Source organism: Gallus gallus, chromosome 1, assembly GCF_016699485.2.
Source record: "Gallus gallus isolate bGalGal1 chromosome 1, bGalGal1.mat.broiler.GRCg7b, whole genome shotgun sequence".
NCBI classification, from domain to species: domain Eukaryota; kingdom Metazoa; phylum Chordata; class Aves; order Galliformes; family Phasianidae; genus Gallus; species Gallus gallus.
Window position 1 is genome coordinate 52366963 of NC_052532.1, and position 18659 is coordinate 52385621.

At 39.9% G+C, this 18659-nt stretch overlaps 1 long non-coding RNA gene across 1 annotated transcript in view; it reads right to left on the reverse strand.

Annotated features, from left to right (window-relative positions):
- Positions 1-17406, reverse strand: part of LOC112533496 — a 32162-nt gene extending 14756 nt beyond the window's left edge. Inside the window, exon 1 of the long non-coding RNA XR_003077831.2 lies at positions 15155-17406. This is a non-coding gene — a long non-coding RNA (uncharacterized LOC112533496). The remainder of the gene's footprint in view (positions 1-15154) is intronic.
- Positions 17407-18659: the final 1253 nt, after the last annotated feature.

The following is an 18659-nucleotide window of genomic DNA, read 5'->3' on the forward strand; positions in this document are numbered from 1 at the left end:
TTACATGCAATTTGGTGAATAAGTTAATAAAAGTATCAGGTACTTGAATGGGAAGGTAACTATGAATACATGAATAACAATGGAGAAAATTTACATTTAAGGCTGTCTTTGCAACTGCTCTTAATATAATTCAATCAGCTCGAATCACCTCTCTACAGAATGCTTCCTCTGTCAACCACAGGAGAGAGAAGTGGTTAGATAATCTTATGTGACTGTGCTATTGAACTCAGCTTCACACTGATATTAGGATGTCCAAAAGAAGAAAACAAACAAACAAACAAACAAAAGAAAAAAAATAAAGTGGGAGGTAGGGTGTCAAAACCCACTGCACACATGGAACCAAAAAGACTGCAAAGCAATGCTGTGAACTGCAAAGAGACACCAACAATGTGGCACACAGGTGGTTAAAACAAATGCATAAGAAAGGCCACATGGCAGAAGGCACTGTGTGCATAAATGAAATTCAGGACACAGGTGGGGGGTGTACATGAGGTACACATGCTGAACTCTAAGATTATGCACAGCAGTCCAGTAGCATATTTGCTCTGCTGCCTGCTGGTCTGGATCACAACCTAGTGATGTGACTTTCCAGCTCTAACATCGTCCATGCATTTGCTACGGCTTATATGCCTGATATTTCTTTCCAATAATAACTTCCTTTTAGGCACGGTTATTAAGACCTCCGTCACTGTGAAATAGCTTGTGTTCAGTGAGGCAGTATTTTAATGGGATGTGATGCTGTATGGTGGAGTTTCATCTACTACACTCAAGAAGGTAAATGATAGATTGTTTACTCCCTTAATCCATCTAATTATGGCAGCTTACAGAAAACCAGAGAAAAAGAATTTGTGCCGTAGGTGATGCTGAGAGAGATCTGAGGGCATGTTGATTTAAAAAAACCATAAAGGCATTCTCTATAATGTATACAGAATAGCATGTTGATCTCACTGTAAGAGACAGCACTGATAATTTATTTCCCACTGGGAGATAGTCTCTTATCAGGTACTGTAAAAATTTCTAGCTTCTTTTGTCTTCCTTTGAAATGTGGGAAACTTAAGAGTGAAGCTATAGGACTATTCTTATAAAGCAGCATCCCACTTTGGAAAAGAGAAAGTGTGTGGTTAGGGAATTCCTGCAATGAACAAAGAAATGTGGATCTAGGGCATGCCTAGGGACCAGCACAGATGATGTGCTTTCCACCTGCTGCAACATAAACCTTCTCCCATTTCCAATAGCACAGAAACCATAGGGGTGGAACAAAGCTTTTGATGACCACTGATGCCTCCCATTCACACTGCACTTTACAGAGCAGAGGGAGGAAGAAAGATGCGATGTTGCTTCATAGAGAATGTGTAAGAAATAATGAAACCTCACTGAACCCAAAGGGCCACAGTTTCGAAAGTAGTAGGCTTGTGCATGGCCAATGAATCAAGCTCTCTCAGTAGTGTGCTATCAAGACCTGTCCATGACCAGAAACGAATGCAATGTTGCCATCTCTCACAGAGATGAAAAAGGAGTGCTCAGAAAGTGGTGGATCCTTGAGGCTACTGTCACTGGTGCTGTCAAGCATGGATGTAGAGTAAGGATGTCCTACAACATTAACCTCAAGACTAATACTTCTTTCCTCACTGATAACTACTGCAACTGAAGGGAATTACTTGTTCTGGAAGCTCTGCTACAAGAGTAAAGCACTGTTTCTGTAAGGATATATTTCCTTAGTCACTACCTTTAGTGTTTAATGAAGCACAAAATCTGCCTGAAGTCTTTTGTCAGGTGTCCCCAGAAGATTCTTTGTAGATTGATTGAGATCTTGGCTCATAGGACACAAAAAGGTGTCTACTGCACACTCAAAGGGAGATTCCCTTGAGCAGCCTATTTCAATGAAACTAACTGGCAACTCTATCAGTCTGGGCTAAAATTCATCACTGTGTTCAAAATTTACTGGGGTGTAGGTGAGGTGAAGATACTGACACAAGGCTTAGATAAGTAAACCTCTTCTAATAGGAAACCAGATCAAAATGCACTCTTGTTTTAGCTTGTTAAATGAAGTGATTGGTACAAAGCTACATTTTTCTAGAAGGCTATCTCTTCTTCCTTTAAAGGTTATGTACTAGTACCATTAGCAAATTTGCTAAGTCATAATTTTACTTTTTTTTTTTTTTTTTAATTTTGCTTCTGCATTTTAAAAAGGCTTCTTTCTTCTCCCTGTTCCCTCCCATTGCCCCCACTTGCCATTATTAAGTGATGTCAGGTGCTTTTAGGGCTCATTGCTTCTAATTATCTACAAAATAATTAACATTTCTAATAGAAGCTGGTTCAGTTGATTTTCATTGGGAGTGCAGGAGAGCAACAAGTAAAGACTTTGGCAATTAAAGCCATATATTTATGTTCTTCCCTTTACATTATCTGTTAAATAAATCCTTCACTGCAGAAATGGATAGACCAGAGATCACTTGAGATGAATATTGTGAAGAGCACTAGATTAGTGTTTCATCTGTCTGCAGCCCTTTATAAGGGAGTAGAAGAAAGAAAACTAATTTGAAAAATTAGGGAAAGTAGTAATACAGAAAAGATTTTTTCTTATTGCAACCTGCTTGCCAGATGGCCTGCCAAACACTGATACCAAGCTGAGAGAGAAAATCATTATGTATTGTAAATCAGAACTCAAAAATATGTAGTCCGTGGAGTGCATACAAAATATGCCATTTAATTAACAGAGAATGAAACAACGCTTTCCAGAAATACAATCAGTAAGGGCTCCAGCATGCCTTGTCATGACACGTGGCTCTCAAATAATAAAAATAAAACTCTTCTAAGTCTATAACTAGTGGAAGGTGCAGATTTTGCTTCTCCTGTTACGAGGTTTCAGGAGACCAACATAGAATTGCAAAGCTTGCAAGGGAATTCCAGTGTGCTTGTGAGAAGGGATAGGGTGCAGAAAAGTTTTGCTTTTATGCAGAGCTGTAAACTGGGTTGGGAAATGGGGTGTATCAGTTTATACCTGCTGATGATTTGAATCTTTCCAAATGCAGGAAGCAGGAACATTTCCAGACACAGCTTTTATGACACAGACACAAAGACACAAAGAACATGATTATAGCACTATTACAGCACTGGAAGAGATCAGATATAGTGCTACCATATGTGCTATGACTATGGGCATAAAATGCCTATAAGTTCGGTATGACTGTGCTTAGTTAAATGTGAAGAATGTGCTATTCTTTCTTTACTCCATCTCTTCCTGCCAGTCAAGGACTGTGTTCTGAAAAGCCCAGGTTTAGGAGGCTTTCATCCTGCCAAAAGCCATGTGTTCCTTGTCTTCGTGATGCTGTAACATGTAATTCCCTTTGACCTGAAGGCTTTGTCCTTCTAGCCATAAAATGTAAAATTAGAAATTGGGTGAGGAAGAAACAATGAAGAGGAAATAAAGAGAGTCATCAAAGTTCAGTGTTAAAAAAGGATTCAGATACCTACGGGTAGGCTATCTGAGTATCCTGTGATATCCCAGCTTTCAAATAAATCTCCATGCCTAGGCTTTGGAAAAGGTAGTCCCCACAGATGAGAAGTTTAAGGAGCTCAACTGAAAAAGGTAAGCAGGAACTTGACTATAGGTTTCCTAAAGAGAACATCGACCAAGGCTGTTGCATGAAATTCAATCTGTCTGCAAGTGTTTCAGTGAGCTGTGGTCTAACTTTCCCTCTAAGATGAAAAATATGGAGAGCAGGAAAGTGGAGACACTCATAAGAAAAAGAACATTTTTTCTCCTGCTGCCTAAAGGGAAAAAACAACACGAGGGGAAGAAAACCTGATAGCCTACTGGGGGGCGAAGGGGTGAGAGGAAAGCAAATGTGCTGATGGAATAGCTACTGTCCTCTGCAAATCCCAGCTGCTCACAGTCTTCTTTCCTTCTAGTTCCTGAGCAGTAAAAGTATACACAGTAAAAAATCAGCAGCTGGGGCTTATTTTGCAAGGAAACAGCACCAAGCAGAATTCTTCCCTCCATATTTTATAATTTATCTGAAGGCTACAGACATCTGTTCAGGCCAAGGGGAAAAAAAGCATGAGGGATTTGGGCTAAATTCAGCACCACTTAGGAAAGATGCACCTGGCCTGCCATTTGTTATGTTCTCTCCTCTCTGCTTTATGATTTATATTTTATAAATCCCTTCCATTGTGGCTCCCCCCGCTTCCCTCCTTCTGTTCCAGTTTGATCAGATTTTAGAGGTTCAAAGTGTACTCCTGTTACTTTAATTAAAGTCATTTCCCTCTGCCCTCCCTGTTAGAACAGATGTATTGGAAATCCCCAGGCAGATCCTTCCTGGGCAAAACTGGGCACAAAAACATATAACTGCATTAAGACAAATTCCCTCTGCTAATTGCTTTTCTCTGTGTAGCAGAGATGTGCTGAAGAGAGAGCAGTTCTCCATGCTAGAAGGTCTATTTTACCCTTTGCAATCAGATTATTGTAGGTACCTAATTTCATTCTTGTACTGCTTGCCAAAAGTGCTCACGATAATAAAATCTCTGAGACATACCTGGCATGGCTTTGTACCTTTATTGCATCTCCCACCCATAAACTGGGGATCCCATAATATTGGCTAGTTCACTGACTGTACCATTCCATATCCAGTGGAGATTCTGGTATTCTGGTGAGTGGCAGATTTGGTGCCATTATCTCTCAGCTGAATTTTACGCTGAGAGAAGAAGAATATAGCCTGAGGTGGAACCAGACTTGCTGTGTTAAACCACAGGATAAGGAAGGAAAATGCATTTCTATGATTATGTTCAACAAGAAAGCGTCAGCTCTTGGGTTTTAGCCAGATTGTGAAGTAACTAATTAGTCTATATGAGCCTGTCGTGGAAAGCATTTAGATCGATATTTTTCCTTCTATTGGACTTAGCTGCCACTCTGGGCTCTTAGTTGCCCACTTAGCTTCCCCCTTCTCCTCAGCCCTACTTAAAGGAGATTTATTCTCCATATGTTGTTTTTAACCCTGAGTTAGTTCAGGCAGATGCTAATTTTCCTCTCTTGCAATTTCTTTAAAGCACTGCAGATATTATTGCGTATGCGCCTCTCCTGTCTGCTGTGACAGGGGAGTGCTTCCAGGTAAAAATCTGCACCTCTACAGAGAGTCACTGCACCCAAAGACTAACCCAGGCAGCAAAACAGCTTTTTGGTTGGCAAAGATGACTTTAGCCAGTCTAAGCATCTTGGCAGGCTGTGGAGGACAGCACAGATCTGACAGTGGTATGGCATGGAGTATATAGTGCTGTTAGTACTGGGGGAATAAAACCCAGTTATGTCCAGAGCTTAAAAAGAAAGTACAAGATCACAAGATTTTGTTGTTGGGTGAAGATATGTTGTATGTCTTTCAGGTATTATTGGATCTCAAAGTCAAACTGTTCCTTAGTTTTCCAGCTTCTTAGAAATACTGAGTGATGCAACTCCATCTCCTCCCCTAGAAGCTTATACAGATTTACAGTAAAATGAAGAAAGACAACAGCTCTGACAAAGGCCTTTCCCCTTTCTCTGCACATTCATTTCTAGAGACTGTTCTCCTCTCTAATTTTACATGGCACACTGGGACTTACCATCTGTTTCGAAGCTCTCAGATGAGCAAAACCAGGCCATGTCCTAGAGCAGAAGACGGAATCTTTGAGCACCACACGGACTTTTGACAGGACAAGGTTTTGGAGAACATTTTAATTTAACGTTATAAATAGTTCTTTCCTTCCCTAACTGCTTCTCAGAAAAAAAAAAAAAAAAAAAAATAAAAGCAACTTTTGCAATGTCATTTCCCAATCCCACTCCTGCACTATAGAGGAAGAGGAAAAGTCTGTCATTCTTGGATAAAGTCCAATTTCCCTCTCTGTCCCAGCATTTCTGAAAAAAATGCTCATTGCATAACAGTTTTCTAACCCCCTCTGTGTTGCACTGCGACAATCATTGGCATTTAGATCAGCAGTCTTCCCAAAACATGCAGAGTAAACGCACCATTACTTACAGACCCTAATAATGTCAGTGTAGTCTAAACCCTATTAGAGTGTTCCATTTTTTATTAAAGTGAAATCATATTGGGTGGATCTATAGTCTGTAAACCATACTAAGCATGCCCAACACCTAGTCTGTACTTCTGGAAATTTAAGAAAATTTAGGATCTCCACTAGGCTTGTATATTTCATAGTAAAGCTATCTGAGATGGCAAGCAAGCATCAAGGGCAGCATAGAAAACAATCATTGTGAATTAAAATTTTTAAATTAATAATATCATTCAAGAGTTGAAATCCAATAGCCCACCGATGACAACTATAATAATACCTATTAGTAATTTCTTCATAAATATAGTGAAAAATCCAGTCATATAGCACATGAAAATGAGCCCAACAGGAAATGATAGCGAACAATTACCATCTAATGGATAGGCATTAAACAGAATTCCTACTGCAGGGAAAATAACATACCTTTTAAAAGAATTCAAGGACAGAGAATAAGAAGAAATGCTCTCAGGTCTGATTTTTTTCATTAAACATTTCTCAAGCTAAAACTGGTAAACATTTTGCTGTGACTAAGAATTTCATGACTATTCAAGACTACACTAGTGACAATGAGTCAATAATATCAGGTCATGCAACGTCACCGTTCAACATAGGTTGGTGCCTGTGTTCTATTTTTAAATCTGGAAGATATTTACAGTGAAATTTTAATTTTCAAGCCAATTGTCATTCTAGAAGTGCGTGTTTAGCAGAGAAGAGAATACAGATGGGGGGCATGTCCTGGAGCAAGCACCACTGACAAATTTTCAGGATAACCAATGAGGTTTTGGAAAGTAGGTTGTGTAGGAAACAAAGAACACCTTGTGCCTGTGAGGGATGTGAGCACTGATGCATATGCTTAACAGGTTTGCACATCTTTCTTGTGTGTACATTTGCCTGTGCACACTACAATGCAGGTGAGAAAAGCCTGAGCTGTCATGAAGACATGGAGGTTAAATGTGACACATAAAAGAGGCAGTGACCATATAATTGCTGGACGATGCTACAAGTTTGGGGCATTTCTGGGGGCTTTAGAAGCTAATTTAATTGCTTCTTCTTACAAATATTCCTTCTGCATTTTTTTCTTTGCTCTTTTTTGTGTTTTTTTTTTTTTTTTTCTTCATGCTTGGTCACAGAAAGATGCTTTTGTTTTTTAACATTAAAAACAAACATAATAAATTGGAACTCTCTGAGTAATGAAAGTATCTTGGGGCTGAGTTTGATGAAAATGAAATCCTAGTGGGAAAGGAAGAAAAGATCCACTTGTACAAGTATATGGATACACAGGGCAGTCACAACTTCTGTACTATATCTTTTTTTTCTTTTTTGTTTTAGAGATTTGCCATCTTTGTGAGAAATACTTTATGAAAACTCCTTACTTCTCTTTCTTGTGCAGGCAGCTTTGTTTCCAGCAATGGGTGGTGCTGTCATTGTCTACCTGGTAGTCCAGTTCCTCATTGTTATGAAATTTAAAAGAAGATAAGATATCTAAAGAGTACTGCTGCTATCACACCTGACTGAAACTGAACAGCTTTAATGGGTCCTTCTGAACAGAGACTCCTGAGAGGCAATGTATGCCATATCTGGGAGGACCAGCAATGATGGGCAGAGGCAGACCTGCTCTGGCACTGAGCAGCTGGTGGCAGCAGGATGCACAGCTCTCCAGGACTCTCTGTTACTTGGCACTGCTTTCCAATCTTTCCTCCCCATGCAGAGGAACCTAGACCACACAATATCAGCCACTGTAAAAATCATTTTTTCCTACTCTGCTGAAAGCCACTTAGCTAAGCTTTTGACTGTCTTACTTCTAAAGAACATGCGCTGTTTCTCCTTTACTATGACAGAAATATTGTGAGTGTCTACTTAAACCTGAGATTGCAGAAGCTAGTTTCCTAAATCACAGCACTTTGTCCTTTTGCCATCAACCCTAAATGTTCCCTGGAAAAAGGTGTTTGTTTTTAATTTTTTTTTTCTTTTTCTTTTCCCCGAGCTCTCACAACAACATTTGCACTTAAAATGGTTCTAATTTTAGAAGCATACAGTCATGATGCCTTGTTGCAGTCTTTCCTATGGGAAGGAACAGTTGGAACTCAGGAAGTCCAGAGAGAGCTGTATTTACTCAGAGAGAGTACTGAGAGAATTCACTAAAGAAAAAGAGACCAACTTAACTCTTTTGAGGATATTAATTTCGTTATGCTTCTGTGCTTTGCCAGGATATCCACATCAAATGAACTGTAATGAGTGAAGACAGGAAACTTACAGTTTTGGAGACTCAAAATTTTGCAGCTGTTTTGAAGGTACAAGTGGGACAGTGCTCCTAAAGACTATAGGTGATCTTTGGAAAATACAGTCTTTATTCTTTCATGATTAGGATGCATACAAAGCTCTCCTCCTGGAATTCAGATAGTCCATAACAGTCCATAATTTTCTTTCTTTTTTTTTCTTTTTTTTTTTTCTGTCAAGTAGGAAAAAGCAAGTATAGACAGAAGTGCAAATCCTGTTGCTTCTTATTGTACTTTGCGCATTCTTTGAGGCAGAGGACCATGCTTTACTTGCATGTTTACACAATACGAGCACCCCACTACTTTTCTATGTCAAATGCTACTGGTTATACAAACAGAAAGCACAGCAATGGAAATCAATGTTCTAATGAAAATCAGCCCATTGGAAAATCATTTCTGTCCTACCTAGAGAAAGTAGTTTCTCTGTGTTGGCTCTCATTGACACAGAAATTTAGCTGAGATTTTCCAGGTGCTGTGATATAGTATTACTTCAGAGAATTTCACCAGAGGCAATCATAGGTGAACTAGTGAATCTAGGCTACCTTTTCATCCATTCATCAACATGTCAGACTGCCCCTTACAGAGGTAAGAAAGCCTATATATTGCAACTAGATGAGCTATTCTGTTATAAATGTACTATATGGCATATAGTCCTCCCTGCCTAAAGAACTGATCAAGTATCTATTGCTTATTGCACTGAGAACGATAAAGTATAAGAAATGTCATCTTAAGTTGTTTGAATTAGTCTGTGAGCTTGCAATTGTTTGGTATCTCTGTTAGTATTGGTGTGACTCTTCCTGGTTCTGGACTAAATGGTTAAATCAGTTTAAAAATGAGTATATTAAATTGAGATGGCTACATTTCTTTAAGGTTTTCTTCTTGTCTGAGAAGTACCTGTGCTGAACTTACAGGTGTTCCTTACTTTCCCCAGTATCTTCAGCTTTGGAAGATAATTGAATACTTACAAACAAATTTGTGAGATGGCCATACAAACCATGTTGCATTAGAATTTTACAGTAGTCTTACTCATTAAAATATTCCCCTTTAAAATATTTTTCAAATCATTACTAGCATTTTTTTATTCTGGCTCCTGATTAGCTCTCATGCAGAGTGGTGCATCCAAATGCATTTCATCAGACCCCCTCATTTGATCTTTGACTTTTCCCCAGCACTCCAGGCCAGCACAACCTGTATCAGAAATAAACTTTTGGAAGAAAGCCTGTAGGCATATGTGATTTGATCTGTTGTAGACGGAGCTGAAGGAACTAGCTGATATTGCATGAGGAGCAACGGAAGTCTCATCTGTTGCTCTTGGATTTTGCTAGGAGAGAGGAACCTGGACAAAAAAGAACTTGGATTATTCAGTCTATGCTGATGACTGACCAAGTACCAGTTTTGGTAAGCATTTAGCTTTTTACCCTTGCAGTGCTGTTGATCAGGGACCATCCTCTAAATCCCTTTGGTCTTGCACTGACATTCTGCAGATTAGGCAGGCAGTAGTCTCACCAGGATGTTTTTCCTCATGATGTATTGCTATGCAGCCATCGAGTTCTCTCTCAGCCCTCAGTAAGAAAGAAGTAAGCCAAGCTAGGTTCCTTTCTTATCCAGGAAAAGGCTCAGGTTTCACCTTGTGTTTTAGTCATCCTTTTCCATGGGTTTAAATTAATCCATTCATAGATAACTGGACGTTCTGCCAAGCTATGATCCTTGGTTATTATTCCTGCCTCAGTGCATTTGGGGATTACTGCTCTTTATTCCTCTCATGCTGCTGTGTCATTGGCAGTTTGAATTTCATAGATTATCATAGAATCAAGGTTGGAAAAGACCTTTAAAATCAACTAGTCCAACTGTCAAAAATTGTCAGTCATCTACAAGATTTTTTTCATTTTGAACTGTTGATTTTAGTGTGTGACTTTGCATCTTATACTATTCTTATCAGTAAAGAGATTTTTAAATGTTCTCTTATATTCTCTTCTTTGCTTTTTTTGTTTATTGCGTGCACTGCTTCCTTACCTTTCCTATTACATCTGTCTGCCCTATACAAAATACATCCCTCATGAAAAGTAGCAAAGGGGAGCTAAGGGGTAGAGATAAGAAAATCAAGACAGCAACCCTCTGGGGTTAGCATCATAGAGAATCTATATCCTACCTTGGAAGACAAATCAGAGCCCATTTGTTGGCTTTTGCTAACTCTTGTTTGTTTCAACGCATGATTTATCACCAGGGTCTCCTCTCACATCTCTGAAACAAACCAGATGCTTTCCACTCTTTCTCATTTCTACAGTCACTTCAGATTCAGCCAGCGTCCATTCCAATATCTTGGGGAGGGCCATGTTTGTGCAGCCTGACAATAAAATCTATATCTTTATTCACATCACTTAGTGAATTCATAAAATGGAGTCGATGGCATCCTAATGGTTATTTCATCTCTGGATCAATTTTAAGCAAATCCTCAGAATACAGATGCACCCACGCACTAGGGAACCAAAGATTACTATCACTATGATGGAACAGTGAAGAAGTGGCATGCAAATTAATAAACTGGGAAGGAAGCTGATCTCTCAACAAATGGTGTGTAAGCACTGATTCTAACTTTCCCAAGCAAAAAAGATGTAAAGAAAAAAGAGGGCTCAGCAGCCTCTCTCCAATTTTTTTGCCCCATCAAGGTGAAAGGCAGAATTGTGGGTCTGGTCCTGGGAGATAAATGTTGGAGTGAACTGGAAGTGACTTAGGGATGCAGTAATGCTGAATTTCCTCAAGGGGAGCAGACGCAGCTATACTTTTGGCTATGAACTCTTTCCCTTCCCATGCCTGGAACATGGTAAAACGTGCACCATTTAGAAAGAGAGACTGATATGACAAGTTTCTGAGGAAGATGGTATGGGACTGGGAGTCTATAGCCCGCTTTAAGTGTTGTGTATCCATTCCAGAATGCATCATGCAGGTGTGCCCATGGTGATATACAGTCAAGTTGGGTTGACAAAAAATCCCAAGTCCCAAAACATCCTGTGCTGGCTGCAGGTCTACTGCTGCTGCAGGAGCAAGCCCCTTCCATAACTACCACTATGGTAGCTGTGGGTGGCACAGCCTCTGTTAGACCTCCTAACCACTTCTGCACTGAAGGATGTAGATTTGAGATGATAGGAAAGAAAAGAACACAAGAGGAAAATAAAGTCTCCTGGAGGGGGGAGGACAAACACATAAAGATGATTTCTGTTGACTCCTCATGACTATTCCTGCCTTCTTCCTTTGTACTATTGATCTGATGGCACATTTTATGTGTGTTTTTCAAAAAAATCATCAAACATAGCATTGATTTTTGGAAGGAAAATAAGAATGAAAAGCAAATGGCAATACATCAAAACAGACAGTCACTCCTGAAGGAAAGATCTTTAGAAGGCAAGTGTCAAGCAAGCTTTCACTTTGCCCACAGTTTTGAATTGAGTAAACAAACTCTGAGGAATGACATTGCTAATTTATCAGGACTTTTGACTGTGGGAGATGACAATGTATCAAACTACAGGCAAGGAAAGGGGGCAAAGTGCAAGGCAACATGTGGGGAAATTCCAGCAAGGCACTGAAGCACAGTCTCTGCTGTTCCACTCCATAGCTCTCTCTAGGCTACTGACCCAACTTTTGACTACTCTCACAAGGGAATTTTTTTCATAGTATCTAATCAGATAGTCCTGTGTTGCCCCTTGCCTGTTGACTCACAAGAGCTAAACACAGGAAAAATCACTTCACCCACAGGCTATACTCATGCTAATATAGTCCAATGTGTAATTGGCCTTTCCACAAGGGAACACTGCTGACTTGTGATAAAATTGTCCACCACAGATCCATCCTGATAACAGACTGGATTTCTCAGAGAAAGTGGGAACTCATGTCACTTGGAGTGCCCATTTCTGTAAACTTAACAAGGAAAAATTAAGGAACTGATAAACATATATTTTAAGTAAGTTTTGCAGATTTGAAGCCAGGTCCCAAAAGCGAAGAATTCCCCCGGAGCTCTGCTGAGTGCCATGCAGAAAAATTTTGTTATATTGCTTCTCTTACAGATGGCTAGGATTTATAGTTTTACATGCTTGGATGCAATAGGGAAGAAAAATAAATACAATTGGCAGATTTTTAACGAAATTTGCATGCTTTTCCATCTCCATTACTGAGAAATTGAGTCATCTTCACATACATTCAGAAACTGAGAGCTTTTTTTTGAACAGTATGTGCTATGTAACAAAACTTGTTTTAGTAAGGGGATATACTTACAAGAGATGGAAGGGAAACAGTAGTATTTCACTAGAAAATTCAATACTCACATTGAATGACACCAACACTCAGACAACTCAATGATTTTATTAACTTAAACTCCAAGTAATGAGGTGTTTTCCTTCTACTCCTGCTCCTTCTTTTCCAGCTTTCTTACTGCTTTCACTATACCCATCACATCTATTTTCTCATGTGTGGGATCTCTAAATCTGTGTAAATGCTATAATCCGTGACTTTCTTCATACTGTACCTACTGGATTTATGGACAACGTGATGTCTATTAAAAACAAAAGACAACAGTAAACTGCTCGCAAACACAACATAAATGAACCTGTCCACATGGCTGTAGGAGAAGAGTGTGCACCATACTGATGAAATGTGGGACTGCCACTGAGCTTCAGTCAAGCTAAGTTCTGTTACTTGCTCTTCTCTCTTTTTCATCCAGTCCTGCTGGTCCTGGCTTGCAATAGGGATCCAAGACAAAGGCCTGTTTCATATTTCTGTGTTGGAAGACTCACCCAAGACCACCTCTCCATCGCATAGAGCATAATGAATTGCGAAGCCAGTGATCTGTCTGTATGGATTTTGGAATGTTACTAAAGTAATGATAATAAATGCATAATAATGATAGATATTAAATTCCCTATTCTGATTGTTGTTTTAGTCTTGGTGACCATAACTTGTTTTTAGCCTGAAAGATAATATAAGTTTTAATCTTTTTCACAATGAAGCAGCAACATCATGCCAACACGAATAGGGAGCAGATTCATAGATCCCAAATCCATATGAAACCTCTAGGAATCACCAAGTCTGACATAATGCTTAAGAAGTGGAACTTCTCTGAGAAGTTCCTTCTTGAACTGAGGAAAAATGTTTGAGTTTTATATAAAATTGTCAGAAGTGAAGGAACCACCATCACCACTGGTCACTGCTCCTGGCTGATATTGACTTTCCCAGCTACCACCCAATTTTCAGTCTGATTGTGTCCACTCTCTACTTCCTAGTCATAAGAATTTGGTATCTCTGAATGAAACTTGGGGAGAAGTTTCTACACAAGTATTTTTCTCCCAAAAACAAAGTCAGTTCTTCTCTGTTTCAACCTTCTGGGAAGAAACGTCATTTGACTGGAACAACAACAAAAAAGTCCTTTGCTGTTTGTCATTTCTTTTTAAATTATTTCTTGCTAATCTGCCTGAATTCAAGATAAATTCTCCATTGAGTATGCTCCTCATTCTTTGCTCTTTACAGCAGGTGTACCTGAAATCTATTGCTGTCACTAGTAAGCAGTCACAGAACCAAATAACATCTACACCATTGATGCAACTCAGGTGAATGGCTGCTCCTGAGGGAGCCAGTGATTCAGGGTTTAGTACACTAGAGGAAGATATTCCAACTGCAAGTAGTTTTCAGCTGTCCATTTAGATGTGTATGCTAAACTCCAAAAAAAAACCTGAAAAGATGTTGAAATGTGAGAGCCAAATAAGTTTAAATAAGAGTATTGAAATCAAAAAGTGTCAATTGAATAGAAAAGAAGTGAGGTTATTGTTACAAATTCTTTGCAAACATGCTGTTTGTTTGAGAAGAAAAAAAAGCACACAAAACAAAATACGATGAAGTCTGAAACAAAGAGTCAGCAGGTTCAGATCAATTCTCCAGTGCTGTATAATTCTTCGTCGCTCACTATCACTGTATTTACACCTCCTACATAGCCTTCCCCTTGCCACTTGTTTTGTGCTGTTATGGAAATGCACTGTTGGGTTCCTACTCTTGACTTTATGTATTGTTTATTAAATGTGCAGAACATATTTTGAAAGAGATATGTCCCATGGTACATCAGCTATGTCAGACTGTGTGAGTTTTCTCATGGCGTGGTAATTTGTTGAAGCAAAAGCATTTGCTTACAGTAAGGACTAGAATGATCCATTTGGTGGGTTGAAGTCCACTGATTATAGGGTGTTGTAGGTTTATGCAGGTGTATGGTAGTGTTCTAGTTTGCATTTCACCATATACTATGGTATCTAGCATAAGCAAGAGGGATAATTTGCATGTGTCATAACGTATGTTTGAACATCATCATATTAAAATCACTTATTTCCTGTCTGAGGGATATATTTCTAACCACATAGCAATACATTCTTTTGATGTCCTCACACTTTTCTAATGAAAATTTAATAATAATACATGACAATTGTATTTCTGAGGTGAAGTAAAAATTGCACTGGATAGGAGACATTTTTAATGCACTATGAAATGAACCCTTAACCACTTTTCACTTAACCAATTAACTACTTACCCCTAAAGCATTTATAAAAGAAATATGGTGGATTCTCTGATGGTCTGCAGCCTTCACAGTCAAAAGCCTTTTGAAGAAGTACCCTCCAGATAATTAAGTAGCTATGGGCTTGGTGTAGGAATTGAGAGGGGAAATTTCATAGCTAAATAGGAGATGATATAACATTCTCTGTAATTATATTATTTAGAGCTTTCACAGAATTAAAGAACTTTCTTCTGTAGCTCTCCAAGCACTTGAAAAATTAACCTACTGAACTTAACCATGTAAAAGTCATCCTCACCTTTCTCAGCTGAGGAAACTGAGGCATGGGGCTGGAATGCTGGGTGTCATCTCTTCAAGGTATTCAGTCTTTGATGCAGGAAGCTGTCTGAGCTGCTGTACCCAACTTGTGCAGTGTAATAATAAATGGCAGCAGGAGAGCATGGAAAATCCACGTCATCCTTTTGCCTGTTATTCTTCCCCTGCAGTGACACATGGCTCTGTGTTGGCAATCATGATTCCAGATGACCAAGTGGATCTGCTGTTATGTATTACAGCCCCATCAAAAAGAGACTCTGTGTCCAGTGGATGGAAAAAAGTTCACCAGGTAGTCTGAGGAAGGAGTTAAAGAGTCATGAAAAGTAATACTGAGTTTTGAAGTACCAAAGATAATGCTACTGCAGCCAGAAATTAAGACAATATCTCCCTTCTACCCCTTGCTTTTTACCCCCCAAATGCGTCATTGATTCATTAACCACCAGCCTCTAAAAACACAGGAAAAAGAAATGTTAATGACATAAGGACCAGGAGACCTTTACTTCATGCTTTAGCTTTTTAGCATGTCTCACAGTGCTGTCCCCAAACAGAGATGGACATAGATTGCCTTCATAACAGTTTGGCCTTCTCTCCCAAGTAGCTGCTCTGGCCAAATTTTCTGATCAGTGAAGGATCACCAGGCCAGCAAATGGGCCACATGCACCCAGCAGCAGATGGTAGTGACTGTACTCAAGGATGAAAGCTCTTTGCACACAAAAGTGGCTGCAGAGGGAAGCAGGCTGCTCAGTCTGCCTAGATACAATTCTCCCTCCACTCTGAACATCATGTAGAAAGCCTTTTGTTACTTGCTAAGATATCTGAAGGTCCTCCTGAAGGTTTGGAACATTCCTTGCTGTACGATAAAAAGGTGCCTGAGAAACAGAACAGTTTCTCTGGCTTCTGCCTTCTGGGAATCCATAAATGGCCCTTCAATTTTATGAATCCATAGTGTCCAAAAAAACAAAAAACCTGGCCTCTGTAGCACTATCTCTATTCATCTTAAAGAAATGCTGGCAGGAGAAGCAATTGCGTTAGTGATTTTAGAGAAAGCACTGTGATTTTAGAGAAACTACTATCCTTTGAAGGACCCTAGACATTGAGAACTGCCACTGGCTGTTTATGTACATCACTGTTTCTTATTTGTCCACATATCCTACTTTCAAAACATCCTGGAAATTCAAAAGAGTCAACCTCACCATTTTCTTCTTTGTTTCTATGAAGGATGGTAATCAAGTTCAGTAAGGGAACAATTCTTTATCACCATACTAGGACATTTTGAGAGTAATCCAAGACCATTTCATTTAGTCAAACTCTTCTCTACCTGTCTGAATCCATCTCATAAGAAAATGTTCATAACAGTTACCAGTATTCCACGTGTACTCTCCAGCAGCACATTGCAGGGGTTGATAAGTTCTGTTCTGCGACACAGCATCTCTATTTGTGCTGCCCGTTGTCTGCTGAGGTCTTTTCACAGAATGGTAAATGAGATATGAGTTTGTATCACAAAGAATAGGTGCAAATTTCGTGAGTATGCTGTAATAAAATGAGATATCCTCTCTCTCTTTCACACCTGCTGAAATTTGGAAATTTGCAACATGTGTACTACATGACCAAGCTGTTGGAATCAATATGATTCATTTGATGATGGTCTTTGTTTTCAATTCCAACAGTTTGTTCTTCTCCAAATCAGTTGGATTCAGCTTCATGAATAAACCTTCCAAAAGCACAGTAACAAACTTCATAAAAAGCAGGCAATAGTACTTACTATTGATGTGGCTTATTTCCTTGTCTACCTGAACATATCGTGACAAATGAAGTGCCAAGTCAATCTGTGTGATGTGCTTAGAGTATCACATTTGGGAGCTCTAAAGGAAGCAGGTGGAACTGTGAAGAAATGTCACAAACATGCAATAGCTTTGCCCTTTGCCTATTGCTGTATGTATCGAGCCCTGGGGGACATTGTTCGTGACCGGCTGCCAACTGGATTTAACTCCATTGACCACAACTCTTCGGGCCCGGCCATCCAGCCTGAGGTTCACCCAGCAGAGCATACGCCCATCCAAATCGTGGGCAGCCAGCTTCTCCACGAGAAAGTTGTGGGGGACAGTATCAAAGGTTTTATTGAAGTCCAGGTAGACTACATCGACAGCCTTACCTTCATCCACTAAGTGGGTCACCTTGTCATAGAATGAAATCAGATTTGTCAGACAAGATCTACCATTCATAAACCCATGCTGACTGGGCCTGACCCCTGGTTGACCTTTAACTGGTCCATGATGGCTCCCGAGATTATCCATTCCATAACCTTCCAGGCACCAAGGTGAGACTGATAGGTCTGTAGCTACCAGGATCATCTTTCTGGCCCTTTTTGAAGATGGCCATCACATTTGCCACTCTCCAGTCTGCCAGGACATCCCCAGTTAGCCAGGACTGCTGAAGAATGATGGAGAGTGGCTTGGCAACCTCATCTGCCAACTCCCTCAGCACTCTAGGGTGCAATCCATCTGGCCCCATGGACTTGTGAGCATCCAGCTTTCAGAGCAGGTCCAAAACTATCTCATCATGCAGGGCCTATTCTGTTCCCCATCCCTATCTACCAGCACAGGGGGCTTTGTGCCCAGGGAGTAACAAGTCTTACTATTAAAGACTGTCGCAAAGAAGGCATTAAGCACCTTAGCCTTATCCTGATCCTTGGTCACCAAGTTACCCTTGGTGTCCAGCAAGGGATGGAGATTCTCCCTAGCCCTCCTCTTGCTGCTGATGTATGTATAGAAATATTTATTGTTTTCCTTTACCTTAGTGGCCAAATTCAGTTCTAGCTGAGCTTCGGCTTTTCTAATTTTCTCCCTGTACAGCTTCACTACATACCTGTAATCATCATAAGTTGCTTGCCCACTCTTCCAGAGACCATAAACCTTCCTTTTGTTCTTGAGTTCAAGCCAAAGGTTTCTGTTCAGCCAGTTCGGCCTCCTTGCCTGTCAGCTCGTCTTTCGTTACTTGGGGAAGATCAGCTCCTGCACCTTTAAAATAACTTGCTTAAAGTATTCCCAGCCTTCCTGGGCTCCCACACTCTCCAAAACTATCTCCAAAGGGACCCTCTCAATCATGGTCCTAATGAGGTTAAAGTCTGCTTTCTGGAAGTCCAAGGTGGCAGCTCTGTGGTTCAACAAGGATCATTAGTGGAAAGGCACCTGAGCTAGGCCTCCAGATGCCAGTTTAGATGAGCACTGTGAGGCAGGTCTGGTCTTACTTTGCTTTATAAGGCAGTAAGCAGACCAGTGAGGCATATCTTCTAGTTAGAATTCAGTTTTTGCCTTCATAATGCTTATTTAAATATATATGTGTGTCCTGCATAGCAACTCCTATGACACGTGCACCATTTATGGAGGAAATTATTAGGACCTAATAAAATAGAAACAGTCAACCATCTACAAAATGGGAATATGATATAAAACAGCACTGTAGAACTAACTCATCTCAAAACCATACCT